The sequence below is a fragment of the Octodon degus genome, unplaced genomic scaffold, assembly GCF_000260255.1.
Source record: "Octodon degus isolate 3935 unplaced genomic scaffold, OctDeg1.0 scaffold00097, whole genome shotgun sequence".
Taxonomy (NCBI): Eukaryota; Metazoa; Chordata; class Mammalia; order Rodentia; family Octodontidae; genus Octodon; species Octodon degus.
In genome coordinates, this window is record NW_004524673.1 from 7,404,866 (window position 1) to 7,410,865 (window position 6,000).

The 6,000-nt window shown below is 39.6% G+C and overlaps 1 protein-coding gene across 2 annotated transcripts in view; it reads right to left on the reverse strand.

The window, feature by feature from the left end:
• The window catches only part of Serpinb5 (serpin family B member 5), an 82,757-nt gene that overhangs the window by 28,452 nt on the left and 48,305 nt on the right, over positions 1-6,000 (reverse strand). Inside the window, exon 1 of one of the 2 annotated variants that reach the window (XM_004638257.2) lies at positions 1,082-1,161. The exons of the other annotated variant lie outside the window; for it this stretch is intronic. The gene's annotated coding sequence lies outside the window, so the exon portion shown is untranslated. Of the gene's footprint in view, positions 1-1,081; positions 1,162-6,000 lie in introns of those variants that run through there. 2 annotated transcript variants of the gene reach the window in all.

Sequence of the window (6,000 nt, forward strand, 5' to 3'; positions counted from 1 at the left end):
ATTGCTGAGACTGCAAGACAGTCTGCATCCCTAGGGCACTGAGAGGCACCATCCAAGGCGTTAGGAAGCAAAATATATAGCTGCTGACTCACTTTCTATGGAGAGTTATATCCTACAAGAAGCTCCCATCTCTGCACTCATCAAAGAATCCATCAAACAGTGACACTTACTGACAGCAACTGGCACACATCTAATTTTATCACAAACCTCTTGCAAGATGCAGAGGGTGAAAACATTAAGAAAATTCAGTGTCAGGAGGCATTCCTGAGCTGCAGGTGTGAAGGCCCAATCCGGGGTGCCACTTACAAGCAATGACTTCGGATACCATTTCACTTCTGTGAGCCTCATCTATGAAATGAGAGGGCTGAGCAAAAATAATTTGAAGGTCGTTCGGTTTTGAGCATTCTACAAGTCTATGGAACAACCTAGCCTGTTAACTGGATTTTTAGTGTGATAGGCTTAAGGGAGGCCATTAGGAAAAAAAAAAGGAAGAAACAGAAACAACTCTGGGCCAGCCCACTTTAAAAGTCCAGGAATCCACATCTGAAATGTGCAAATTGTTTAAAGTATGCTGAAATCCAGAAAAATGGAGAATAATTTCTATCTAGAAGAAAGTGGTTGCCAGTAGAACACAGAGCTGATGCTCAAAAATGTTGAAAAGCAGAGCAGTCTGTATGTCTCAGTTTCGGTCCCGCAGTACCCACAGGAAAGAGGAGCCCAGCACACAGCTACTCAACTTTCTCCAGGGCTGGGTGCCACACCCTTTCTGAGACTAACATTGCAAATTCATCCGAGCTCAAGGTACGGCTGAGAATGTCCTCTGTGAATCATTGCTGAGGCCCTATCGGCACCAAGTTTCTAGCCCTTGGGTCGTTTCTTCATTCTTACCTTGTGTAGTTGAGAGATTTTACTTGCTACGTGGCATTCCTGGGGCCCAAGGACAGAGTTGGAACCGAAACCCAACCGGCAATGAGAAGCGGCAAAACCCTAGAATGCATCCACTGTGTTCACCCCTCAAGCCAGCTGCAAGTAGCCTAGAAAGAGAAAAAAATCATCCACCCTGACACTCCACTTTTCTTACCTGGAGTTACGGAGATCCTGCAAAATGCGTCAAGAAACAAGGCAGGCGAGCGAGGAGTTCGGAGACCTGGGTGTGTAAGCAGAGCTCTGCGGGCGGAGGCGCAGCTGGCTCACCTGAGCAGCCACCTGGCCACGCCCACGCCGCCCCTCCCAGCCGCCCTTCCCTCTTACGGATGCTTCTTGGCAGCCTGTCCACGATTGAAAGAAATGATTCACACCGAAGTTGCTGCTGTCTGCACAGCTTCTAAAGGTCTCCAACGTGCTCAGGCAGGAAGGCCCTGTTGGAAGATCCTGCCCTGGGCTAACTTCATGTACGCGTATAAGTAAATAAAGGCAATCCTACTAGACAACACAAGGCCGGAAGGTGACACATATGAAATAAAAAGAAATATGTGGTGAGAATAATACTGCAAATTTCTCAAACATATTCGTGACATAAAAACTACTCTAATCGCCATTCTTTCCAGGTCAATTGGGGTAGTTCATTCTGACGCCACATATAGCATCACTAGCAAATCATTTAACATTAAATTGATGAGAGAAATTTTTGTTAAGTAGCGAAGAGAATGCCCCCTAGATTACACAGATTTGCTTAGAAATGTCCACGTGGAGCCTGCTCTTAACACAATCCAGGTTTCCTGCCTTCCTACCCCTCCTTTCTTCACAGGAACAACTCTAACAAATCTGTTCTCAGGGAAGTACCTGAAACTAAACCAGTTGCTTCTCATCTATGTTTCCTATTGTCAGTGTGCCACACTGTTGCATCACAACCTATGCATTTACAGTTGTCGCCATGTGACTGAGAATTTTAAAGGTAAGACCAAGCCTTATTCATCTGCATAACACCAATACTTTGCATGGACTTGATGTACAGTATGCAGTCAATGAATAAGAGTGACTCACGGTACTAAACCGAGACTGACTGAGAGCTCCCCACTGCCAGGTCCTGAGTATTTTATTGGCCGGGATCAAAGTCACAACCTAAATGAGTTGAATCCTGAAGGAAACATTCCAAGCATCTCTGGAGCTACTGAAGGCAAGGTCTTAGATGTGCTGTCTGGCCAGGGCACCACTTAAAAATATACTATCAAACTGCAGTAGGGAAAATGTGGGTTTGAGAGAAAAGTCACAGATTTCTGGAGAAATCCTAAGCTAAGTGCTTAATCTTTCTAGCCTCAGATTCTTTATGACAAGTGTAACCTTTCAGCCGTGGAGTGACTGACTGGGGAGGCATCATGCTTACCGGGTCTTTTGACATCAGGAGACCAGCCCTACAAAGGAAGCATGAACACAGACACATAGGTAGGATGGCACAAGGTAAATTAGACAAGTAAGCTAACAGAAAGTTAAGTAGAGCATTCTGTATGGAGCATCGAGTTGTTACTCAAGTATCTCTGAAAATAAGACAATGTGCCCAGTGCCTTCAGCATCCCAAGTAAGAGAAGGATTCTTATGTCTCAATGGAACATTGACAATGAAACTGACAAGACCAGAAATTGGTGCAAAGCAGTACTTCCCTTTTGGCAGTAAGAGTATTACAATGGTGTTTCCACTTGACAAATAAAAACTGTTTCTCAATCACATTTTTCTCTACAGTGGCTATACATTTAAGTCCTTCTAAATCCCACCCTAAAAAAAAAAAAAAAAAAAAAAAAAAAAAAAAACAGAGAAAACAGAATGGTAGGAGAGAATGGAGTTATACAAGCCATTCACATTTCTAAAGCCGTGCCCTTTCAGACTAGTTTCGGAAAAACATGACAACTGAGTAATTTTGAGAATAGCCTCAAGAATTTCTTCTGTTTTTAACATATGAGTTATACAACTGCCTCCCTCTTTTAATTGCATACTCTGGTTGGTGTCTGTGATCAACTAAATAAGCACTGGTTGATTGTCAAACCCTGGGCCAGATTCTGGAGCAGGCACCAAGAAGACCTAGCTGTGCAACTCGAGGAGACTCCATGGTAGCTTTAAATTTCCATGAGTCTGAGATCATCACTGTTCATCATAGTGTCCATGTTCGGTGACCAGTCAGCATAAACTTCTTAATCTTATGTAAGCTTCCAGATGCTATGGGTTTTTTCTTTGTCTGTTAACAATGAATGTCGGGGGCCAGAGAAATGGCTCAGTGGAATAAGCACTTCTCTGGCAAGAGCAAGGACCTGAGTTCAATCCCTGGTTCCACCCAAAAAATAAATAAATAAATAAATAAATAAATGTCGCTTATAGTTTAGCACAATTTTCATATTAGGAGTCCTAAGACATATCATGGTATATTTTTGAAGTGTGCTAATTTTTTTAATTCAGTAATGTGAGCCAGAGCGTGTTGCAGCAAATATATTTGTTAAGAATAATAATGAATAAAATAAAACAGAATATCTTTTCATGCCTTTGATTTAAAGTCAAATGTTTGTTATTTTCTAAGTATTTTACTATGAACTTTTTTCTAACTTAAATGTGTGAATCATTAACTAAAAGCACCTTTCAAATTTTTCTTACTTTAAAGGATAATAAACAAGAACAACCACACGAAGCCATATTCCATGATGCACCTAGGAGGCTGTGAGCTAAGCTAAAATAAACATTTTGGCTTACCTTTTTAAAAATTATCTATTATAGGTATAAAAGTACACAGCCCAAAGGAAATGTTTAGAAAAAAGAATGTTGTCAGTTATGTTTGCATGAGGACTTACAGTCACTTATGAGGAACAATATTTAGAAGAAAAACTTCTGTTCATACTAATATTCAGAAAGCTGCAAAATCAAAATAACTATGTTAGTGCTGTCATGTAGAATCTTCATTCTCTTACCCTGCAGTCTCATGAAAGGATCTGCTCTAGAACACTACTGATTTTCCTTTCTCTTGATGAAATTTGAACCATATGGGCAGATACAAAGTCATAGTTTACCATTTCTTACATAACACACTCCAGAATTCACTTACTAGTTTTCCAGTTAACTGCCTCCCCACCTAAAACTAGGCAGGGATTCTTTTCTGTTTTCCTTACTGTTTCTAAAGACTTAGCGCAGCCCTGGGCATTTAGTGGATACATGGAGCATAGTGGGGGCACAATGAGTGAATGGATGAAAAAAAGGAAATAATCTGAAGATAAAGCAAATGGATAGGATATTGGAGATTCAAATAATGATGAGTTTATTCCACAATCAATGAAATCAATTTGACATTTCCTTACATATCAGCTACCTTCCTTCCTTTACAGATATTTAAGATTACTCTTTCTGATTCACCCCAAATACTTTATATCTGTAAAACAAATATTTCTTCTAAAACTTTTTGTGGGACCCGTGCATAGTGATGTGTACCTGTAATCCCCGAACTATGAGAAATTGAGGCAGAAGAATCAAAAGTTTAAAGCCAATCTGGACAATATGAGGAAACTTTGTCTCAAAATAAAAAAGAAGGGGGGTGTGACTTAGTAGTAAAGTTCTTGCTTAGGATGTTTGAGGTCTTATATTCTATCCCTATTACTATAATATAATATGATTTATATGATGTAATATATCCACTTGTCTATGTATGAATATATTTACTCCATAATTCAAAAAGATCTAGTGTCTTTCTCTCTTGCTTCCACAAGAAACACTTTGTTGATTACATATGAAAAAAGAGTAGTTTTTGCTTATTTTGGAAAGGAGAAATATAGGTTAAAGAATGAATTAATCCTTTTATTCATTATACAATTTTATTGAACCATGCTTTCCTCCAGTTCAACAGAAGTGATCATTGACCCAAATATTTAATAACCTAGGAGATTATTTTGTTGCCTATGGGTTGAAACATTGCAAACATTATAACTTGATTATTCAGCAGTCAGGCTGAGGGATGATTTGACACTCCCTGCCACTCCCAGAACAGCTCAAAGGGGCCTTGTTATGACATGCTTGCAATCTCTCCCTCTCCCTCCCTCCCTCCCTCTCTCTGCCCCCCAAGAAAAGGAGATTCCCCCACAAACTCAACAGCACTCTCTCCTAATACCCATAAGTCTCCAAGTGTTTCCCCACACTCACGCCTTGTAAATATCATTACACTGATTTACTTGACATGTTTTCAAAACAGTAAGGGAACCGTGTTAGCCTTGAATATTTCCAAAAATTCACAGAAAGTCCCCAGTAAAGTTTCTCACCCAGTCACTAAGTATTTTTCTCATTTTCCTGTTTGGAGAAGTTGAGTTGAGAAAGATAAGGTGGTTTTACCTTGAAGTTTCTGGCCAAGACAGAAGAAATTGTTGGCCAAACTCCAGATGTACAATCCACAAATTTATACTAGATGTGAGTCATGATTTTTGCCTTGTTTCATGACACAACAACTACTCCATTTTGAGAACCCAACTGTTACATGCTCGTCTTTTCTAGCGTTTGTTTGAAAGAAATTGTATATTAAATGACAACCTATTACAGAAAATAGCTTATGTAAAATTGATAAGACACATAAAAGTAAGACAATGATAAAAAACAGAGTTAAAACAGAGTAAACCACAGATGGTCAAATACTTTTAAAGCTGGCACATTTCTTTTTTCTTTAAAATGTTTAATACTCTATACAAAGGCATCTCTGAGCAGAAAGTGAAAATGTAATATCGAGTCACTTGAGTTTAACGAGTGCAAAAAAGAGTGAGGTGACAATAAAAAAAAAGAGAGAGAGACTTGGTTTTGGAGTTGATTCCCAGCCACACTGCTACTCAATAGAAATTAATCAGCAGCAAGAAACAACCACTCTTTAGAATCCTCCATATTAAAAATGAAGTGGGGCACCAGGTGGTAGCACACCCTGTCATCCCACCACTAGGTAGGCTGAGGCAGGAGGAGTACCATGAGCCTGAACTACATAGTGAGACTCTGCCTCAAAAAGTCAAAAGAATTTAAAAGTTAAAAATTAATTATAGAGTCCCAGCCCAGGTGCAG